This window comes from Homarus americanus, unplaced genomic scaffold (assembly GCF_018991925.1).
Source record: "Homarus americanus isolate GMGI-L3 unplaced genomic scaffold, GMGI_Hamer_2.0 scaffold56333, whole genome shotgun sequence".
Lineage (NCBI taxonomy): Eukaryota > Metazoa > Arthropoda > Malacostraca > Decapoda > Nephropidae > Homarus > Homarus americanus.
In genome coordinates, this window is record NW_024734940.1 from 7,471,000 (window position 1) to 7,495,332 (window position 24,333).

Sequence of the window (24,333 nt, forward strand, 5' to 3'; positions counted from 1 at the left end):
TCAAGAGACCAGCCCGGGCAATCAACTTTAAACTATAATTTGTATATTCAATTCCTGTTCCATCTCCTTTCAGTAATGAAAGCTTTTGTCATACAATCCACCCACCCCATGTCTTAGTATGTAATACATTATTTCTGCCCATTGTATATTTCCAGCCTTCAGGCTGCTGAACTTTTTTCAAGAACCCGTTAATTATTATTATTATTATAATCATTATTATTATTATTAAACATCCAAAAATACGAAAACACACACACACACACAAGCACACACACACACTAAGTTAATAAAGAGTGATGGGGAGTAATCCAGGAGCAAGATAACAACTAGTAATGATTACTAATGACACTGAAGGTTAATGGCTTTTGAGAGAATGAAGAAAATAATTAGTGTCATTTAGGTGAGGCAAAATGACTCACTAAATTAGCCAACTATTTTGTTACTGCCAAATAAAGCGGTAGCAGGAGGGAGATAATTGGTGGTCCCTTTAATAATAATAATAATAATTCATAATAATAATTAATAATAATAGATAATAATAATAATAATTAATAATTATTAATAATAATCATTACAATTAATAATAATATATAGTAATAATTAATAATAATAAATAGTAATAATTAATAATAATTTACAATAATAATAATAATAATAATAATAATAATAATAATAATAATAATAATAATAATAATAATAACAATAACAATAACAATAACAATAATAACTAATAACTAATAATAATAATAATAATAATAATAATAATAATAATAATTATTATTAATTGTTCATAATAATAATAGTAATAATAAAAATATCTAGTTGTTCGCCACACCCTACCCTTCGCCACACAGGTCAAGGAAAACAGCGATAATTATGACAAGGTAATTGCAGGTGTTTAAGTACACCTCTAATTACCCGGGCAACTAACAACAATTGCCTGTATTGATGAAATCTGCACCTTGATAAAGTATGATGATCTATATACGCCTACACAAACATACACGCACGCACACATGTATCCCGACACAGAAGCAAGTACTCACTCACGTGTACGTTTACAAATAGAATCACATACTCACACATATAACATACACCCATACACATATATTCACACACACACACACACACACACACACACACACTACCACTACTACTTTGCTGTCACTCGGAATCGAGTATGACGATCATCCAGCAATGATATGAGTTATGAGGGATGTCACCTAGGTTGGTGAGTCTTGAGGTGGCTTAAGAGACCGATACGGGACCCGCAGCGTCGTCCACATTCGTTGCACATGTAGAGGGCTCCATCTACTGTGGGAGTTGCGGTGGCAGCGTCTTTCCGACGTTGGCGCTTGTCTACCTCGGTTTGCAGTCGGGCTAACTCGAAAGCATTCACACCCTCTCGTGTGGTGCTCCCCCAACAGTTACGATGTGGAGTAATCGACTCCCAGGTGAAGGCGTCGATCTGGCACCATTTCAATTTTGTCTTAAGACTGTCTTATACCTTTTCAATTGCCCGCCGGCGTTACGTTTACTATTCGTTAGGTGACTGTAAAGTAGCTGCTTTGGCAATCTACTGTCGTCCATGTGGGTAACATGGCCAGTCCAGCGTAGTTGTTCATGGATAATGGTAGCCTCGATGCTCCTACAGTTAGTGTCAGCAAAAATACTGGCGTTCGTTCTCTTGTCTTCCCAGCGAATTCGGAGGATGGAACGTAGACTATGTTGGTGAAAGTTTTCAAGTGCAGTGACATGCCTCTTATATGTGACCAATGTCTCACTGACATATAGTAGGGTGGACAGGACCACTACTCGATAGACGTGCAGCATTGTGGATAGCTTCAGCTCCCAAAAGCTGTACACACGATTTCGGAGTCCGCCCAAGGCTTGACATGCACATCTGATCCGGTGCTGAATCTCTTCATCGATGTCTGCTGTAGTGAACAGGTGGGAGACTAGATACCGAAAGTGGGCAACATTAGAGAGGGTAGTACCGTTAAGCTGGATGGATGGTGGCGGTGTGTCTGAACTAGGGGCAGTATGAGAGAGAATCTGAGTCTTACTCACATTCACCTCAGGGCCGAAGTGTGCATAGGTGTTCAGGATCTCCTGTAGGTCATATTCAGTGTGAGGAACAATGGTGAGGTCGTCTGTATGCTGAAGTTCAGTAATGGAAGCTGCCCGCACCTTTGTTCTTGCCTAAAGTCGTCCTATGTTGAAAAGACCCCCTTCATCCGGTACTCGATGTTCACGCCGCTGGCTAAATTGGCACTGGCACGAGTAAGGAAAGCAGCCACGAAGATGGAAAAGAGAGTTGGTGCCAATACACATCCTTGTTTAACCCCTGTTTGGATGGGGAAAATTTTTGACTGGGTGCCGTTGTGTAAGACACAGCCGTTCATGCCATCGTGGAGTTGTCTCACAATGGTGATGAATTTTGGTGGGCAGCCAAAACGGTTGAGGGTCCACCACAAGGCTTCCCTGTTGACCGAGTCGAAGGCCTTGGTTAGGTCGAAGAAAACCATGTATAGGTCACGACGCTGTTCTCTGCACCTTTCCTATTTCTGGCGGGCAGCAAAGATCATGTCAGTGGTGCCACGTGATGGACTAAAACCACATTGAGATTCTTGGAGGAAGTTTTCCGCTCCAGGAAGAAGTCTGTTTAGGAGGACTCGGGCGATAATCTTGCCAGCTACGGAGAGCAGCGAGATCACGCAGTAGTTGCCACCGTCTGACCGGTCTCCCTTGTTCTTATAAATATTGACAATGGAGGTGTCTTTTAGAGCTTGGGTGTTTTCCTCCCTTTCCCATATATTCTCCAGGAGAGAGCGGAGACGGCTAGTAAGCAGAGGTCCTCCTGCTTTATACACCTCGGCTGGGATTCCATCAGGCCCTGAGGCTTTGTTATTTTTCATCTGTTTGATGGCAGTAGATACCTCATCCAGGGATGGAGGATAGCTGAGGTGGTGTCAGCTCTGGATGCCGAGGGACCTGCTGCGTAGTCAGGACATCCACATCGGTGTTGAGCAATGAATGGTAGTGCTCTTTCCAGCGCTGAAAGAGGCCTTCGTCGTCTTTAATTATGGAGTTACCGTCAGAGGAGCGAAGGGGGGCTGCGCCACGAGTGACTGCCCCATAAAATGTTTTAGTGGAAAGGAAAAATTCGCATATCTTGTGCTCATCTCCAAGTTTTTGTGCTGCACATGCTTTATTTTTAAGCAAGTCGTTCTTTAGATTGCGAAGTTCCCACTAGGCTGCCGCTTTCTTCTTGCGGAAGGTATCAGCTTTGGTCCAAGACTACGCCCGTATTATTAAACAACATCTTCCCTTGAAGAGGGCCGTCGTGTTTCTACCCGAGTTTTAAACTAAATGAGCCCTGAGGGACACCGCAGTACAGTAATTAACGGGGTGGTGTAGCTGTAAAATTAACTAATTTCAATAAAATCAATTTATAATATTGAAATTAGTTAATTTTACCGCCACACCACCCCGTTAAGTACGGTACTGCAGTGTCCCTCAGGACTAATTTAGTTTAAAACTGGGTTGAAACACGACAACCCTCTTCAAGGGAAGATGTTGTTTAATAATACGGGCGTGGGGTTTGCTCTGCCAGTTAGTAAAAGCAGCACGCTTATCGTCGATGAGTTATTTGATTGCCGGGTCATTTTCATCAAACCAATCCAGGTGTATTCTTTTATATTGGCCGAGGGTCTCTCTGCAGGTTTTTGTCATAACAGTATTAAGAGTATCCCATTCGGCACTAGGATTCACGTTGTTTGCTGTTGGGTTGTTTATAAGCTCATGTTCGAGCTGCTCTCTGAAAGTATGTGCTACCCCTGGATCCTCCAGACGCTTAGTATTAAAACCTCTTCTGGAGGCTAGCTGCCTTCGCCGTTTTGGGGCGGCATGAAGTGAGAGCTTGGACCTGACAAGTCGATGGTCGGTGTCACAGTGGTCTGAGCCACGCATGGCACGGGTGATGAGGACATCCCGGCCATCTCTTTCTCTGACAATGATGTAGTCAATGAGATGCCAGTGTTTAGATCGTGGGTGTTGCCACGATCCCTTGAATTTGTCTGCCTGCCTAAACAAGGTATTGGTGAGTGTGAGGTGGTGAGCAGCACACTTGCTGAGGAGGAGTAGGCCGTTGGGATTACACTTGCCTACTCCATTTCTACCAAAGGTGCCCTGCCAAATGTTAGCATATCTGCCAACTTTGCATTGAAGTCGCCAAGAAGCACAACCTTGTCTTCTCTGGGGATAGAGGTTAGCACTCTGTCGAGGTCGGCGTAAAAGACATCCTTGATGCCATCCTCTGCATCCAGTGATGAAGAAGGCATGACGCGAGTGATTCAGTGGGAATCGAAGCGTCATGAGGCGCTCGTTGATCCCAATAGGCATTTCAGTTAGCCTGTGTAGGATGCGTTGGCGGATGGCAAAACCAACTCCATAAATGCGGTTTCTCTCCGCAGCAGGCTTTTTCTTCCAGAAGAAGGCGTAGCCAGACCCCCTTTCTGCGAGTTGACACTGATCTGGGAGCCGGGACTCACTAATCGCTTCTATGTCGATGTTATACCCAGATAGATCTTTTGCCACAAGGGCAGTTGTTCTTTCAGGACGTGCATTTGTGCCAGTATCCAGAAGGGTCCTGACATTCCATGCAGCGACCATAAGAGGTTGTATGGTTTGTTTTTGTTTGGATCTGTGATTTTGATTGTGTATTCGACCGCATAAGGATGACCTTACACACACACACACACACACACACAAACATACATTTACTATTCATCCTAGGCGTAAATTTTTTTAAGGTGTAGAAGCTGTCGCCAACGCATCACTCACACCATGAGATAACGATCTGCATGACCCAGTGCTAAGGAATAGTTCGAGAAGACCAGACAACTCAACAAATGCACTGGCTAACCATTACCTCGCAATTTTTTTATCATCTAGGTACCCACATACTGCTGGGTAGAATGAGACAAATGGCGTAAAGAAACTTGCCCATAGTTTCACCCTACCCGGGATCGAACCCGGGTCCACTGGCTGATGAGGCGAACTTGTTGACCACAGAGGGCGACCTCACTTTACGTGGAGACCTGACAATGATAACCTCACAAAATATGACGGTTGAGGATGACCTGATCACGAGATCTGAGGTTGAAGAGTTCCACAACAATTTAAAGAATGAGTTACTTAATGCACAAAGGCAGAACATACCATACAGAAAACTCAGATCAAACAACAATGACCCCAAATGGAGGAATAATTATTTAAAGAATATTATTGGAAAAAGGAAGGCTATGGGTAGGAGAATAAGTCGTGATGAAGTCTATCTCCGAGATTATTATAAAATATTGGCCAGTAGGGTTAAGGCCGAGATAAGAAAAGCCAAGAGGAATAAAGAACTGAAGGTAGCAAGGGAGGCAAAGTCAAACTCCAAGGGATTCTTTCAAATGCATCAAACTAAAACACAAGAATAGATTGGACCAATACAGTCAGATACCGACGAGCTAACTGATAACGACGGAGAAATGAGCAATAATCTGAATAGATATTTTTCAACAGTTTTCACCACCGAAAATTTAAACATGATACCCGAGGCACGGACTAAGTGCAGAGATAGTGAAGAAAATAGATTAAGCGAGATAGTAGTGACTAGTAACGATGTTAGTAAGCAAATAGACAAGCTGAAGCCGAATAAATCACTAGGTCCCGATGAGATATTTGCCAGAGTGTTAAAGGAATGTAAGGAAGGGCTTAGTATGCCTTTAGCAAATTTGTATAACATGCCATTAAAGACGGGTGTAGTACCAGAATCCTGGAGGATAGCAAATGTAATACCGATTTTCAAAAAGGGAGGTAGATCATATCCTCTAACTACCGTCCAATCAGTTAAACATCAATTGTATGCAAATTGTTGGAAGCAATAATTTCAAACTCTATTCGAAATCACCTGGAGAAGCACAATTTGATCAATGATTCCCATCATGGCTTCACAAGCGGGCGTTAATGTCTGACTAATCTATTACATTCTGTTCAGCTGTTTTCGAATCAGTGGACGACAGGCACAATTATGATGTGATATATCCCGACTTTAGCAAAGCCTTCTAGAGAGTCCCCCACGAAAGACTAATACGAAAAGTGGAGGCTCATGGCATTGGGGGAGATATTCTAAAATGGATTAGGGCGTGGTTACATGACAGGAAACAGAGAGTAAGCATTAGCTGCACTAAATCTAATTGGAGTAACGTCACTAATGGAGTACCCCAAGACTCGGTACTTGGATTATTATTTTTTATTATATACATAAACGACATAGATATAGACGTAGACAGCACAATAAGTAAATTTGATGATGACACTAAAATAGGGCGTGTAATTAAATCTGTCATGGACTCTGCAGAACTACAGGGAGATTTAAACAAATTTTTCGAATGATCTGAAAAATGGCAGAGGAAATTTAATGTGGACAAATGTAAAGTACTTATTCTAGGATATGTAAACAGAGAAACCAGATACCAGATGAACAACGATGTTATAGAGAAATCCGACTGTGAGAAAGATTTAGGAGTATTGATAAGTAGGAAACTTAAACTAAGTAAACAATGTGTTTTTGCTCGAACCAAGGCGAGCAAAGTACTTGGGTTCATACAAAGGAGTGTTAGTTACAGACTTAACAGGTCATCCTAAAACTATTTCTTGCGTTTGTGAGACCTTACTTGGATTACGCAGTTCAGTTCTGGTCACCGATACTATACACAACGGATATAGAATCTCTAGAAAGAATTCAGAGGAGAATGACAAGACTAATCCCGGGCATTAAGAATCTTGAGTACAGAGGCAGGTCAAAGCATCTTAATATGCACTCCCTCGAGAGGGGCGATATGATCGAGGTGTATAAATGGAAGTCAGGACTAAACAAAGGTAATATAACAAAGGTACTCAAATTATGCAACCAGGAGCGAACTCGTAATAATGTTTTTAAATTAGACAAATTTAGGCGCGAGATAGGTAAACATTGGTTTGGAAATACAGTAGTGGATGAGTGGAACAAGTTACCAGACATCATCACTAAATCGAATACGCTGGATACCTTCAAACATAGGTTGGATGGATATATGAGCGATAGGGGTTGGGTGTAAATGGGACTGCCCAGTATGGGCCAATAGGCCCGCTGCAATTTCCTCCATTCTTTTGTTCTTATTACACCACAAGTTGCCAACACACGGAAATAAAACTGCACACACACACACACACACACACCATACTAGTGGTGTTAGCTTGTGTCTTGAATAATACTATGACCCAAGGGATCACTGCCTGTGTCTTTTATGTTAAAATATATGCCGCTGTCTGGGGGCGGCAAGTTGTGGTTCATAACGCCTCCAACACTTGAGGCAGCCTTTGTAGGTTTTCTTCCTCTGTCTTCTATCTTTTGTGGGAAATTTAGTTTGCTTTTGTAGTTTATTTTTGTTATCTGAGATTCTTCCACAATAGTAATAATAATAATAATTAATAATAATAATAATAATAATAATAATAATAATAATAATAATAATAATAATAGTAATAAAAATAATAATAATCATAATAATAATAATAATAATAATAATAATAATAATAATAATAATAATAATAATAATAATAATAATAATAATAATAATAATAATAAAGAAATGCAAAAATGAAAAAAAGATCAAGAGTGAGAAACAATATATATATATATGTATATATATACATATATATATATATATATATATATATATATATATATATATATATATATATATATATATATATATATATATATATATATATATATATATATATATATATATATATATATATATAATAAAAAAAAATTTCCTGACAATTTTGGAGGAATCTTGCTTTGCTTTCCCGGATTTCTTTTAGGAAAAGTTATATAAACATCTTAAAACTTTCAAACTCGTGTGCATCAACTCACAAATCACTCGTACAGTCTAATTGGTGTCAGTGGCGGTAGCCCTTGTCCTGTAAAGTCATAACTCCTGTTACCTCATGTCTACAACCTCTCAGCGTGGTGGTTCCTTTGAAATGTTGACAGTTGACACCAACTGACTACAGGCGAGATGACTGATATAGTGTTATAGGTCACTAATCCTGGTACACTGATGACAAGCGACTCGTTGACGGACCTGCTTGGTTAAACATGTACGGTTAGGTGTCACAGCACCTGACAAATTCCAGTCTAGGTTTTTCTCTCAAAATATTAGCTTGTCCGCCGGGAAAGTGCTGGCAACACGGTCATGAAAAACCACTTTCCCGGCCCCTGGCCCCGGTACGGCCGGGCTGCCGGGCACTGCTAACCCGCGCAACCTGGCCTCAGACTTTATCCCATACTACCATTCTCTTCACAGTCTTATCCTACTAAACCATGAACGCCAAGGACCATTTCATCATTTTAAAGATTAGTAATAATGAACTATTTAACATGTCCTCTCTCTCTTCCCCCTTCCTTCCTTTCCTTTTTTCCCTCCCTAACTCCATTCTTCCCTCCTTCCCTTCCTCCTTCTCTCCTTTCCTCTCCCTCCCTCCCTTCTTCCTTTCTCTTCCCCTCTTTCTATCTCTCCCTTCCTTGCCCCTTCCTACACTCACTCCCTCTCGCCCTACCTCGCTCCCACCTTCACCCCCTCCATCTCTCCCTCCGTCCTCCCCTTCCTCCCTCCCTTACTCGCTTGTCTTACTCCCTCCCCCCCTCTCACACTCTATCCTTCCCTCCATCATTCTCTTCTTCCTTCCTTTCCTCCCTCCCTCCCTCATTCCCTCCTTTCCTCCCTTCCCCCCTTCCCTCCCTTCCTCTTCTCCTCCTTTCTTCTGTCCTTCCTTCCCTCCCTCCTTTTCTCTCACCCTCCCTTCCATCCACTCGCGGTAAGTTACCATGGTAACACTAATGCCCACAACTAAGAGTTGTGTGTTTTGCCTCAGTGTATATATGTTCTTTTGTTTTTTGTTTTTGTTTTGTTTTTGTTTTTAAGAAATGAATATACTACTAGCGTGTGGTTAAAGAAAAGGAATCCAATAGCCATGCCTTCACCACCATTTTATGACCTTAATATTAAATATCCTAATACATAAGTAGCTATCCTAGCTGTGTTGAGTTAGTTGAGCCTCAGATCTATGCGGCATTCAGTGACTGTAGCCTCGTAGTCAATATCTGCAACTGTTGTCGGCTTTGGGGCCGATGCTCTCGTTCCCCTGAGGCAGAGCAAAGTCGACCGAAGGAGAGAGAAGGACAGTCGACATCTCATCCAGGCTATAACATAACTTCTGGGCTGCTGCTTCTGTTCGGATATCACCTCCGCGAGTCTGGCGTAGAAACATCTTGCACTTGGTCCCATCCCACCAGAGGTTGTGAACACTAGAGGAGTGAAGCTGCCTTGATCAACGTTCTGAATTCTCTCCCCATAATCCCTTTTCTTGTCGTTCTCGTTCCTCCTGTGTGCAGCATCGAGAGCTAAGTTACGGTGACATGTGGCCACTACTACTACAAATACTACTTTGCTGTCACGCGGAATAGAGAATGACGAAAGAGGCCGATACGGGATCAGCAGGGTCGTCCACAGGTATTGCACTTGTGAAGGGCTCCATCTAGTGTGGGAGGGGCTGCAGCAGCGTCTTTCCGGCTTGTCTGTCTCGGTATGCAATCGGGCTAACTCGAAAGTATTGACACCTTCCTGTGTGTTGCTCCACCAAGCGTTACGGTGATCGTCTCCATGGCACTTTTTCAGGTTTGTCTTAAGACTATCCTTATACCTTTCCGTTGCCCACCAGCATTACATTTACCAATCGTTAGGTAGCTGCTTTGGCAGTCTACTTTCGTCCATGCGGGTAACATGGCCAGTCCAACATAGTTGTTCATGGGTAATGGCAGCCTCGATGCTCCTACAGTTGGTGTCAGCAAGAATGCTGGCATTTGTTCTCTTGTTTTCCCAGCTAAGTTGGAGGATGAAATGCAGACTACATTGGTGAAAGTTTTCAAATGTCTTGAGGTGCCTCCTTTATATGACCCATGTTTCGCTGCCGTACAGCGGGGGGGAGGACCACTGCTCTATCCATGTGCGATTTTGTAGATATTTCAGCTCCCTACAGCTGAAGACACGGGTACGGAGTCTGCCTAAGGCTTGAGATGCACATCGGATTTGGTGTTGAATCTCTTCATCGATGTCCGCGGTGGTGGACAGGTGGGAGCCGAGATACCGAAAGTGGGTAACATTAGAGAGGGTAGTACCGTTACACTGGTTGGATGGTGGAGATGTGGTTGAACCAGGGGCATACTGAAAAAGAATCTGAGTCCGCGTAGGTGTTCAGGATCTCCTGTACGTCGTGTTCAGTGTGAGCAACAAGGGTGAGGTTGTCTGCATGCTGAAGTTCAGTAATGGAAGCTGCCGACACCTATGTTCCTGCCTGGAGTCGTCTTATGCTGAAAAGATCCCCCTTCACCCGGTACTCGATGTTCACCCCGCTGGCTAAATTGGCACTGGTACGAGTAAGGAAGGCAGCCAAGAAGATGGAAAAGAGAGTTGGTGCCAATACACACCCTTCTTTAACCCCATTTTGGATAGGGAAGAACTCAGGCTGGGTGCCATTGTGCAGGACACTGCCGTTCATGCCATTGTGGAGCTGCCTCACAATGGCAATGAATTTTGGTGGGCAGCCAAAACGACTGAGGGTCCGCCAGAGGGCATCCCTGTTGTTCGAGTCGAAGGCCTTAGTAAGGTCAATGATGACCAGGTACAAGTCACGACGCTCTTCTCTGCACTTTTCCTTTATCTGGCGGGCAGTAAAGATCATGTCAGTGGTGCCAAGTGGTCTAAAGCCACATTGAGATTCTGGGAGGAAGTTTTCCACCTCAGGAAAAAATCTGTTTAAGAGGACTCGAGCAATAACGTTGCCAGCTCAGGACAGTAGTGAGATCCCGCGGTAGTTGCCACAGGCTGACTGGTCTCCCTTGTTCTTATAAATACTGAAGATCTTTAAGATCCTGTGGTATTTCCTTCTTCTCCCATTTATTCTTTAAGAGTGAATGGAGACGGCTGCTAAGCAGAGGTCCTCCTGCTTTATACACCTCGGCTGGGATTCCATTAGGCCCTGTGGCTTTGTTATTTTTCATCTGCTTGATGGTAGTAGCTACCTCATCTAGGGATGAAGGATAGCTGAGGTGGGTCAGCTCTTGGTGCTGAGGAACCTGCTGGATATTCAGGACATCCACATCAGTGTTTTGGTTGAGCAATGTATGGTACAAGTGCTCTTTCCGGCGCTGACAGATGCCTCCTTCGTCTTTAAGTAAGGAGTTCCCGTCGGATGAGCGGAGGGGGGCCACAGTATGAGTAGTTGGGCCATATATTGTTTTAGCAGATTTGAAAAATTCACTCATCCTGTGTTGATCCGGAATTTTTTGCAATTCACATGCTATATTTTTCCACCATTCGTTCATTAGTTTGCGAAGGACGTGCTGGGCCGCCGCTTTCTTCTCGTGGAAGGTATCAGCTTTGGTCCGTGACTTAGGATTGCTTTGCCAGTCAATGAGAGCAACATGTTTACTATTGACAAGTACTTCGATTTTTGGGTGATTTTCATCAAACCAATCCTGGTGTTTTATTTTGATCTGGCCGAGGATTTTTTTGCAGGTTTTGTGATGACAGTTTTGATGGGACCCCATTCAGCATTCGGATTTTGGTTGTTTGTTGTTAGGTTGCTTATCAGCCCCTCGTTGAGCTGCTGCCTGAAAGCATGTGCTAAAGCTGGATCCTCCAGTCGCTTAGTGATAAAGCCTCTTCTAGAGGCCTGTTGCCTTCGCCGTTTAAGGCAAGTGAAGGGAGAGTTTGGCTCTGTAAAAGTGGTCTGAGCCACGCATAGCTCGGGTGTTGAGGACATCTCGGCGATCTCTTTCTCTGACAATGATGTAGTCAATGAGATACCAATGTTTGGATCGTGGGTGTTGCCTAAAATCCTTGAACTTGTCGGCCTGCCTAAACAAGGTGTTGGTAATAGTGAGGTTGTGTACAGCACACTTGCTGAGGAGGAGGAGGACGCCGTTGGGATTACACTTGCCTACTCCGTTTCTCCCTATGTCAGCATCTCTGCTAACTCTGGCATTGAAGTTACCTAGCAGCACAACCGTGTCTTCTCTGGTCGGCATAAAAGGCCTCCGATGTCATCCTCTGCATCCAGTATTTGGGCGTATGCACTGATGAAGAAGGCATGACGTGAGTGATTCAGTGGGACTCAGATCATTTCCTGCACACACACATACACACACACACGCACACACACACATGACCGTCGACCAAGTCAATTAAAAATAAATCAATTTATACCTAAAACATATTTGTAGTTTCGAGTGATTGAAGGTAACCATTGTTGTTTTTCTTATCAATTAAAATTACTCAGAGTTTCTTATCACCACCATCGGTATTTACTACAAAGATAAAAACTAGAAACAATGAGATAAACATGTACTCAAGTTTTAAGACATATAATTAATAATGTTTTTTATGCTTTTAGGTAAATAATTTCTCCCATAAGAGTTTTACCTAAATCATAAAATGTTGCGTAGTTGCTATGGTTATGATTATTCTTAAAGATAAAATTGAATTATTATTGTTCATGGAATATATTTCTATAATATTTGTATAATTTGGTAAGTAATGTCTCGTTATAAATTTGTATGTTATATAATTAAGTATGTGATCTCCCTTCATAAAATTGCATAATGTTGTATAATTAAGCAAGTAATCTCTCCTCATAAATTTGTATAATGTATAATTAAGTAATCTCACCTCATAATTTAGAATAATGTTGTATAATTAAGTCAGTAATCTCTCTTCATCATAAACTAATATAACATTATATACTGTATAATATATAGTTCGATCTATTTCTTATAATGTTGATTATAAACAAATAAATAATAAACCCTCGTCATAAATTCTTTTTCCGATGCACTTAAGGCGATTGTCTAGTGATGTATAATTATTTACATGTCTCTTAAATCCCAATGTAGGAGAGGATAAAACACACACACACACGCACACACACACACACACACAGCTCTCACTTTTTTTGCTGTATTCCATTTGGCTTTACAATACCAGCTTTTGACTGTCAATACACTTAACCCCCACTTTTCTAACGTCTTAACAGAGAGTTAGAGTGAGAAATATTACGGAAATACTAATATTACATCAAAGAGAACACGTAACAGAGAGATAAAGTGAGAAATATTAAGGAAATAGTAATATTACATCAAAGAGAATACGTAACAGAGATACAGTGAGAAATATTAAGGAAATACTATTATTACATCAAAGGGGACACGTAACAGAGATATACAGTAAGAAATATTAGGGAAATACTATTATTACATCAAAGAGGACACATAACAGAGATATAAAGTGAGAAATATTAGGAAAATACTATTATTACATCAAAGAGGACACGTAACAGAGAGATACAGTGAGAAATATTAGGGAAATACTATTATTACATCAAAGAGGACACGTAACAGAGATATAAAGTGAGAAATATTAGGGAAATACTATTATTACATCAAAGAGGACACGTAACAGAGAGATACAGTGAGAAATATTAGGGAAATACTATTATTACATCAAAGAGGACACGTAACAGAGAGATACAGTGAGAAATATTAGGGAAATACTATTATTACATCAAAGAGGACACGTAACAGAGATACAGTGAGAAATATTAGGGAAATGTTATTATTACATCAAAGAGGACATGAAATGAGAAATAGAAATCAATATATGAGACGACTTGAAAGGAGGAAAGAACTATGATATTATACTCGAGGGGTTAAGCCATCGTACTCAAGGGGTACAGTCATCATACTCAAAGTGTTCAGTCATCGTACTCATAAGGTTAAATCATCATACTCAATTGGTTAAGCCCTCATACATAAGGGCCTCAATCATCGTACTCAAGGGCCTCAACCATTGTACTCAAGGTTGTTAATCATCGAACTCAAGATGCTTAATCACCGCACTCAATGGCTATAACACCAGGTATTGAGTTTCGTAGTGGAGGTGAAGAGTGGTGAATATTCTGGAGTATGCAGTATATATTCTCAATAAAGAAGATTTCGAAATAAGAGTGTCTCTGTCTGTGTGTGTGTGTGTGTTTGTGTGTGTGTGTGTGTGTGTGTGTGTGTGTGTGTGTGTGTGTGTGTATGTGTGTGTGTGAAACCCTCCTCCTCTGCAGCTGAAATAAATGATTATGGTGGTACAGTTTGCAAGTTTCGCGATACGCAATATTTATCAGCAGAGATGATGTGGGCCAAGGGGAGGAGGAGGAGGAGGAGGCCGTGTTTAAAGCTGCTGGACCATCAGTGTCAGGATTAAAAGGCGCTTGAGTATAGAAGGGAAGGCTTGATCAGGAAAAAGAGACAGACAGACAGACAGACAGATAGACAGATTTATAGAGACAAACAGACGGCGACAGACAGAGAAAGAGACAGAAAGACTGAGTGAGGTAGAGAACAGGCTGAGAGAGAGAGAGAGTTATTTAAGAGGGATATTTATAAGACTTTTTGTTTAGATATGTAAGTTAAATAATCTTTTTCGTTGTATAAGTGGGTAAGTAACAAGGTCCTTTTAATCATATAAGTAAGACATATAAGTATGTATGTAAGTAAAAAATAAAAAATATATATTTATAGTTTTACAAGTAAGTAGGTAAGGTCTTTTTAAATATATAAGGAGGATGAGTCTATGACGGTCAGGGTGACGCTGGTGATAGGGTGAAGGATGAGTCTGTGACGGTCAGGGTGACACTGGTGATAAGGTGAAGGATGAGTCTGTGACGGTCAGGGTGACATGAGGTTACGGGGTGGAGGATGAGTCTGTGACGGTCAGGGTGACATGACATTTCAGGAGAGAGTGACTCATGTCAACTCGTGTGACTCTGAAATAACACGATACATTGACCTCACTTCAGGTACGACGAGGTTGAGGGTGACCTTGACTTGGTCTGGTGAGTACCAAGACCATCCCTCCTCAGATCTTTCATCCATTCACCCCTCCTTCCCCCATCCCGTATCACTCCCTCCATCCATCCCAAGTACCTCCTTCCATCCACAGTCCTTCCATCCCTCCACCTCCCCATCCCCCAACCCTTCCCTCTCTCCACCCCTTCATCCCTTCCTAGTTCCTCCATCCTTCTTCAGTCCCTTCATCAACCCTCCCCCCTTCCTCCTCCCCTCCATCTTTCCCCACTCCCTCCATCCCTCCAAAGAACCTCCATTCATTCACCCTCTCTCCATCCCTCAACCATCCACCCTCCCTGATCCCTCAACCCTTCACTCCCTCCTTCCCTCTTCAGTCCCTCCATCCATCAACTCCTCCATCCCTCCCTACTCCCTGCCCAAGAATAGTGTTGTAGGCAGAGGCTCCCGCTCATCAGTCCGTCGCCTCACCTGTTAACACACTCGTCAAAACATCGTGTCGTGTCGTCGTGCTCAGCTTTGCCTTTCATTACACACGCCGACATTCACGACCCCACCGAAGTTTAATGACTGTACTGAGCGGCCCACGGGAGTTCTGTTGCCATCAAAGTGGGAGTAATGAAAGGAGGGGTGGAGTGTGTGGGGGATGTGACGTGAGGGGGGAGGGGGGAAGGTATGTGTGATGTGGTGTCTGGTGGAGGAGATAGAGGAAGGAGAGGGAGGGGTGTGGGGGAGGATGTGTGTGTGTGTGTGTGTGGGGGGGGGGAGGGTGGGGGTGTGGCTTTAGACCATCACGTGGCGCCACTGACATGATCTTTGCTGCCCGCCAGATACAGGAAAAGTGCAGAGAACAACGTCGTGACCTATACATGGCTTTCATCGACCTAACCAAGGCCTTCGACCCGGTCAACAGGGAAGCCCTCTGGTGGACCCTCAGCCTTTTTGTCTGCCCACCAAAATTCATCGCCATTGTAAGGCAACTCCAACCAATCTGAGTTCTTCCTCATCCAAACGGGGATTAAAAAAGGCTGTGTAATGGCACCAACACTCTTTTCCATTTTCTTGGCTGCCTTCCTTTCTCGTGCTAGTGCCAATTTCGCCGGCGTGGTGGATATCGAGTACCAGATGAAAGGTCTTTTCAACATAAGACGATTCCAGGCAGGAACAAAGGTGTCAGCACCTTCCATTACTGAACTTAAGTGTGCAGACGACCTCACCCTTGTTGCTCACACTGAACGCGACCTACAGGAGATCCTTAACACCTACGCAGAAGCGTATGCACACTTCGGCCTTGAGGTGATTGTACGTAAGACTCAGATTCTCTTTCACCCTCGTTCAGACACACCTCTACCATCCATCCAGCTTAACGGTACTACCCTCTCTAATGTTACCCACTTTTTGGTATCTCGGCTGCCACCTGTCCACCATCGCGGATATCGATGAAGAGATTCAGCATCGGTTCATATGTGCATCTCAAGCCTTTGGCAGACTTCGAAACCGTGTCTGCAGCTGTAGGGAGCTGAAATTATCTACAAAGTTGCGCGTATATCGAGCAGTGGTCCTCCCCACCCTTGTATATGGCAGCAAGACATGGGTTACATACAGGACGCACCTCAAGGCACTTGAAAACTTTCACCAACGTAGTCAACGTTCCATCATCCGAGTTCGATGGGAAGAGAAGAGAACAATTGCCAGTATTCTTGTTTGACACCAATTGCAGAAGCATCGAGGTTACCATTATCCATGAACAACTATGTTGGAGTGGTAATGTTTCCCGCATGGACGACAATAGACTGCCAAAGCAGCTACTTTATAGTCACCTAACAAATAGTAAACATAACGCTGGCGGGCAAATGAAAAGATATAAGAATAGTCTTAAGACAAACCTGAAAACGTGCCAAATCGACCCCCTCACCTGTGAGACGATTAATATTCATTGTAATGCTTTGAGGAGCACAACACGAGAAGGTGTCAATACTTTCGAATTGGCCCAACTGCAAACCGAGGCAGACAAGCGCCAACGCCGGAAAGACACTGCCGCCGCCCTCCACATGTGCAACATCTGTGAACGACTCTGCCGGTCCTGTGTCGGCCTCTTTAGTCATCTTAAAACTCACTAATGAAGGTTACATCCCTAATAACTCACATCACTGTATCATAGCTGGATGCTCGTCATACTCGATTCCGAATGACAGCAAAGTAAGTAAGTAGAAAGTGTATGTGTGTGTGTGTGTGTGTGTGTGTGTGTGTGTGTATGTGTGTAAAATGGTTGGGTGTGTGAGAAGGGAGAGTGTGACGACAGGTAGGGAGGTAGGCAGAGGTTAAGTGAAAGGGGCACCAAGTATATATGTGATAAGTGGGAATGTGTGGAGGAGGAGGAGGAGCCGAGGGTGTGTCGCCAAGAGAGGGGTTGGGTGGGGGGAGGAGGGGGAGTGTGACAGCGAGGGAGGTTGGGTGGGGGAGAAGGGCAGTAACATAATGGACCACTGGCGCGGAAAATGAAGGGCTTAAAGCCGTATTCCTGGAGTGAGGTCTAATGCCTGGCCAGGGTGTGAGTTCCTCAACACCCAGGGCCGCCTCCATCTGGTCACCAGTGGTATCAAGTAAAGGTAGCAGCGGAACTAGTAGTTTCAATCTTACTTAACAACTAGTAATAACTTAACCCTAACCTAATCTAACCAGTTTTATCCATAACCTACCCTAACCAAATTTAACCATAACCTAACATAAACAAATTTACCCCAGACCTAACCATAACCTAACCTAACCTAACCATAACCATAGCATAACCTCACTAGTTTTAACCATAACCTAGACATAACCATAGCATAACCTCACCAGTTTTAACCATAACCTAGACATAACCATAACATAACCTCACCAGTTTTAACCATAACCTAGACATAACCATAACCTAACTTGACCTGACCACACAAAGTAAACAATCAACACGTTACAAAATTCATTAGATAAGAAAATAATAATCATTATTCATATAAGGTTCTCCAAACGTCCCTATGCATTTCTGACCTTTAAGAATATAGTAATTTATCTTATTCTACTTAAACTAAATATAATGAAAATAGTCACTTACATTATTGAAGTTAATTATGACAGGTGTACAGGGAGTCCTCGACCTCACACACACACACACACACACACACACACACACACACACACACACACACACACACACACTCGCTCTCTCTCCTCCTACTTTGCTGTCACTCGGAATCGAGTGTGACGAGCATCCAGCTAAGATAAAATGATATGAGTTATTAAGGATGTCACCTTAGTTGGTGAGCTCTGAGGTGACTAGAGAGGCCCTTACGTGACCGGCAGAGTCGTTCACATATGTTGCACGTGTGGAGGGGTACGTCTAGTGCGGGAGGGGCTGCGGCAACATCTTTCCGGCATTTGCGCTTGTCTGCATCGGTTTGCAGTCGGACTAATTCGAAAGTATTGACACCTTGTGTGGTGCTCCTCCAAGCGTTAAGGTGTGGAATAATCGTCTCCCAGGTGAGGGGGTCGATTTGGCCCTTTCCAAGTTTGTCTTAAGACTATCCTTATACCTTTTCAGTTGCCCGACAGCATTACGTTTACTATTCGTTAGGTGACTGTAAAGTAGCTACTTTGGCAGTCTACTGTCGCCCATGCGGGTAACATCGCCACTCCAATGTAGTTGTTCATGGATAATGGCAGCATCGATATTCCTACAGTTGGTGCCAGGAAAAATACAGGCATTTGTTCTCAAGTCTTCCCTGCGAACTCGAAAGATGGAACGTAGACTACGTTGGTGAAAGATTTCAAGTGCCTTGAGGTGCCTTGTGTATGTGACCCATGCCTCGCCCCAATATAGTAGAGTGGAGAGGACCACTGCTCGATATACGTGAAACTTTATAGATGGTTTCAGCTCTCAACAGTTGAACACACGGGTATGGAGTCTGCCAAAGTGTTTGAAATGCACATCTGATCCGATGTTGAATGTCTTCAGAGATGTCCGCGATGGTGGACAGGTGGGAACAGAGATACTGAAAGTGGGTAGCACTAGAGAGGGTAGTAACGTTAAGATGGATGGATGGTGGAAATGTGACTGAACGAGGGGCAGGCTGAAATAGAATCCGAGTCTCACGTGCATTCACCTCAAGACCGAAGTGTGCATGCACATCTGCGTAGGAGTTCAGGATCTTCTGTAGATCACGTTCAGTGTGAGCGACAAGAGTGAGGTAGTCTGTATACTGAAGTTCAGTAATGGAAGGTGCTGACACCTCTGTTCGTGTCTAGAGTCATATTATGTTGAAAAAATCATTCATCCGGTACTGGATGTCCGCCCCGCTGGCTGTATTGGCACTGGCACGAGTAAGGTAGGCAGCCAAGAAAATGGAAAAGAGAGTTGGTGCCAGTACACAACCTTGTTTTACCCCCGTTTGGATGGGGAAGCACTCAGACTCGCTAACACAGTGCAGGACACTGCCGTTTATGCCATCGTGGAGTTGCCTCACAATGGCGATGCATTTTGGTGGACAACCAAAACGGTTGAGGGTCCACCAGAGGGCATTCCCTGTTGAAAGATTCTAAGGCCTTGGTTAGGTCGATGGAAGTCATGAAAAGGAGGAAGTCTGTTTAGGAGGACTCGAGCGATTATCGTGCAAGCGACGAACAGCAGCGAGATCCCACGATAGTTGCCACAGTCTAAACGGTCTCCCTTGTTCTTATAAATATTGATGATAGAGGCTTAGAGCTTTCTCTTTTTCCCATACATTCTCCAAGAGAGAGTGGAGACGGCTGGTGAACAGAGGTCCTCCTTCATTACACGTCTCGGCTGGGATTCCATCAGGCCCTGAGGCTCTTTTTTTTTCATTTGTTTCATAGCAGTAGTTACCTCAACCAGAAATGGAGGATAGCTGAGGTGGGTCAGCTCCGGATGCTGAGGGACCTGCTGGGTAGTCAGGACATTCATATCGGTGTTTCGGTTGAGCAGAGAATGGTAGTGCTCTTTCCAGCGCTGAAGGAGGCCTTCTTCGTCTTTAATTAGGGAATTACCGTTGGATGAGTGGAGGGGGGCGGCGCCATAAGTGATTTGCCCATAAAATGGGCTGCCGCTTTCTTTCTGCAGAAGATATCAGCTTTGGTTAGGAACTTAGTGTTGTTCTGCCAGTCAGTTGAAGCAGCCCGTTTTTCATCGACGAGTACATTAATTGCCGGGACATTTTCATTAAACCAATCCTGATGTATTCTTTCAATCTGGCCGAGGACCTCTCTGTAGGTTTTTGTTATGAAAGTGTTGAGAATACCTTACTTGGCACTGGGATTTGGGTTGTTTGTTGTTGGTTTGTTTATCAGTCCATGTTCGAGCTGCTATCTGAAAGCATGTGCTACCGCTGGATCCTCCAGATGCTGAGTGTTAAGACCTCTTCTGGAGGCTTGCTGCCTTAGCTTTTTCGGGGCGACGTGAAGTGAGAGCTTGGCTCTGACGAGCCGATGATCAGTATCTCAATGGTCTGAGCCATGCATAGCTTGGGTGATGAGGAAATCTCAGCGATCTCTTTCTCTGACAATGATGTAGTCAATGAGATGCCAGTGTTTATATCGTGGGTGTTGCCACCAACCATTGAACTTGTCGGCCTGCCTAAACAATGTATTGGTGATAGTAAGGTTCTGTGCAGCACACTTGCTGAGGAGGAGTAGGCCGTTGGGATTACACGTGCCTAGTCCATTTCTCTCTATGATTCCCTGCCAAATGTCAGCATCTCTGCCAACTCTGGCATTGAAGTCTCCAAGGAGGAAAATCTTATCTTCTCTGGAGATAGAGATTAGCACATCTGTCGAGGTCGGCGTATGCACTGATGAAAAAGGCATGACGCGAGTGATTCAAAGGGACTGTGAGCGTCATGAGGCGCCCGTTGATCCCAACCGGCATTTCAGTTAGCCTGTGTTGGATGCGTTGGCTGGCAAAGCCAACTCCATAAATTCGTTTTCTCTCCACAGCAGGCTTGCCCTTCCAGAAGGTATAGCCAGACCCTCGTTCTGTGAGCCGAACTCGTCAGGGAGCCGGGACTCACTAATGGCTGCTATGTCGATGTTATACCAAGCCAGCTCTTTTGCCACAAGGGCGGTTCTTCTTTCAGGAAGCTCATTTATGGCAATATCCAGAAGGGTACTGACATTCCATGTAGCGACCATAAGAGGTTGTATAGTTTTGTTTTGCTTTGATCTGTGATTATTGTTGCGTTTTTGATTGCATAAGATTGACCTTACTGGGTGCGGTTGCCTAGTTAGGTTGGTTCTTTAAGCAGGCTTTGTTTAGGGCACCTTTCTAGCCCCCTCCCCATGTGAGGTGAGCAGAGTGACTGCTCAGTTACACATACAGGACCGGATTGCGCTACTGCCTAGATCCCAGTGCATAAACGACCATCTTATCTGTCCCGCCCATGTGCAGAGTTGTGAGTAGAAACTCCCGATTATCATCTCTGCCGGTCCCCGTCGCCACTCGTTCGTCGCCATAGGAATTTTGGGTGTATAGTGGTTTTGATGATGATGAGTATGATGAACTGGATGATGGCTGTGTCTGAGTTGATTTATGTCGTAAGTCAGGGACGCAGGCTGCAACCATACATCTTGGCTCTCCCTTTTCCTGATCCAGTGATGCAAGTGTTGCAACGATTTTGGAGAGGGAGATGTTGGAATGGACTGCCGATAGCCCAGTTTGTTGGGCTTCACCTTAGTAGCCTGTCCATCATGCATTGCCTTCGTCCGCCGGTGTAGTCGTTGGGTTCCCATGGTGGTCACCTCTTCCGCCTGTACCGCCGTTTTGGCTCTTGTTAGAGCTCTATAAGCATGTCTGCCTGATGCAGGGCTCCACTGCAGATTTTTCGTTCAGGGATTACTCCCGTAGCCTTATACATACCAAGGTTAATCCGCAAGGCAGCAGGGCAGTGGTTGGTAGGAGCCAGGATGTGTCCACATGTCAGTGGGCCGATGCGCCGTCCCTTTGGGGGCCACTGCTACTCCGAGATCCAATACCGGTCTAGCCTGGGCCCACGAGGTACCATGGTACCATGTGTTGCCACGAGAAGACACAGCAGGAGTCTTGATGGTGAGGAGGCTGTGTACTGGCAGGGGAAGTGTTTTGCAAGTTGCTTCCCTGTTCGTCATGAGGGATTTCTAGCGGCGTAGCTGAAAGCTAGAGGAAGCAAGCAGCGCTTGCACCTTAACACTGACATAATGCTGCCACACTAGACGTATTACTCCACCCTGTGTGTGCGCGCGCATACACACCACCTCTCTCTCTCTCTACCACAATCAACACAAACACACACCACCTCTCCCCTTCTACTACAATCAATAGATACACCATCTCGTTCTCTCTACCACAAACAACACACACCACCCCCCGCTCCCTACCACAATCAACACACACACCACCCCCCCTCCCCGACCACAATCAACACACACACTTACCATCCTCCTGACCACAATCAACACACACACAACTTTACCCCCTCCCTACCACAATCAATAGATACAATTCATCTGTCTCTCTACCACAAACAACACACACCACCCTCCCCTACCACAATCAACACACACATTTACCACCCTTCCGACCACAATCAACACACACATTTACCACCCCCCTTCCCTACCGTAATCAGCACACACACACACCACCTCCTTCTCTCACCACAATCAACACACACACTTACCTCCCTGACCACAATCAACACACACACTTACCACCCTCTTCCCTACCACAATCAACACACACATTTACCAATTCCCTACCGTAATCAGCACACACACACCACCTCCTTCTCTCTACCACAATCAACACACACACTTACCACCCCCTCCCGACCACAATCAACACACACACTTACCACCCTCTTCCCTACCACAATCAACACACACATTTACCACCCCCCCCTTCCCTACCGTAATCAGCACACACACACCACCTCCTTCTCTCTACCACAATCAACACACACACTTACCACCCTCTTCCCTACCACAATCAACAACATACACACTACATTACGCTTTATGTGGTCAAAGTGCAGATTGCGACCACCTTAATTGAATCACGTGAACTGTAATTCTGATAAGTCTTTTTGTCTTAGTAATTTCAATTGTTAGGTACAATTTGCACATTCACGTAGGGTTTGGTGAGGACATTAAAGATTTGTGTGTAAGGAGGTCTCTCTCTCTCTCTCTCTCTCTCTCTCTCTCTACTTATCCAGAAAGTATTAGGAAAGGCAGCTCACTAGGCCTTCTGACCTGACTTCTAGGCCGCCTCAGTTGTCACCTAAACCACACTGGTATATTTTAGGCAAGAGTCTTAATGCCTGTATGAACACACACACACACACACTCTTAGTTACACAAATTAAACCAAGAACACAATAACGTAACATTATGACACTTGGAGGTACGTAGTTTAACCCTGGGCGATTATAATGTAGCTTTATCACACGTGAGACTGCGTAGTTTAAACCAGGATAATAATTATACGAGTTTATAGCAAGCGGAGCTACGGAGTTTAGTCAAGGATAATAATAGCGCAATATTATCAAACGTGGAATTATTCTGCTTAAAACAAGGATGATTATAATACATATTTATAACACTTGAATAATTATGACGTAGCTTTATAACTCATGAAAAATACTCAATTTAAATAATATTAGTCAAATCCTAAATGATTGTGATTGCGCGGATTAGTAACACTCAGAATGAAACGGGATGATGATGATGACCAAATCCAGAATGATAATTTAGTAAAATCTGGAAACGTTGGGAACGATTTGCCAAAAGGTGGTACAGTGTCACTATCACCATCACCACAACTACCACCATTACTACCACCACCACTACCACCATCACCACAACTACCACTACCACCATCACCACAACTACCACTACCACCATCACCACAATTACCACTACCACCATCACCACAACTACCACTACCACAATCACCACAACTACCACTATTACGATCACCATCACCAATACCACCATCACTATTACTACCACCGACAAAACTACCACTATTACTACCACCACCACTACCACCATCACCACAACTATCTCTATTACTACTACCACCATCAATACCACCACCATTATTACTACCACCACCACCACCACAACTACCACTATTACTACTACCACCACTATCAGTACCACCACTACCACCATCACCACAACTACCACTATTACGATCACCATCATCAATATCTCCACCACTATTACTTCCACCGACACTATAATTACCATCCCCACCATCACTCTCACCACCACCACTACTATTACTATAACCA